The following is a 521-nucleotide window of genomic DNA, read 5'->3' as shown; positions in this document are numbered from 1 at the left end:
GGTGCAGAGATGACTGGTGCTGTGACCAGCTTGGCTTTCAGGGTCTCAAATGCCTGCAGACACTGTGTGTCAAACACAAATGGTGTGTCAGCAACTAGCAGGTTGCTCAAAGGTTTTGCAATTTTCGAAAAATCCTTTATAAACTTTCTATAGAATCCTGCATGCCCCAGAAAGCTTCTGATTGCCTTAACATTGGCAGGTGGTGGTAATTTTTCAATTACCTCTACCTTTGCCTTATCCACCTCTATTCCCCTGCTTGAAATTTTGTGTCCAAAGACAATTCCTTCAGTCACCATAAAGTGACATTTCTCCCAGTTTAAAACCAGGTTAGTCTCTTGGCATCTTTTCAGGACAAGTGCTAGGTGGTTAAGACAGGAGCTGAATGAGTCTACATATACTGAGAAGTCATCCATGAAGACTTCCAGGAATTTCTCCACCATATCAGAGAAGATGGATAGCATGCATCTCTGAAAGGTTGCAGGAGCATTACACAGACCAAAAGGCATCCTCCTGTAGGCAAA

The sequence above is a fragment of the Arachis duranensis genome, chromosome 1 (genome assembly GCF_000817695.3).
Source record: "Arachis duranensis cultivar V14167 chromosome 1, aradu.V14167.gnm2.J7QH, whole genome shotgun sequence".
NCBI classification, from domain to species: domain Eukaryota; kingdom Viridiplantae; phylum Streptophyta; class Magnoliopsida; order Fabales; family Fabaceae; genus Arachis; species Arachis duranensis.
This window is presented reverse-complemented; position numbering follows the sequence as displayed.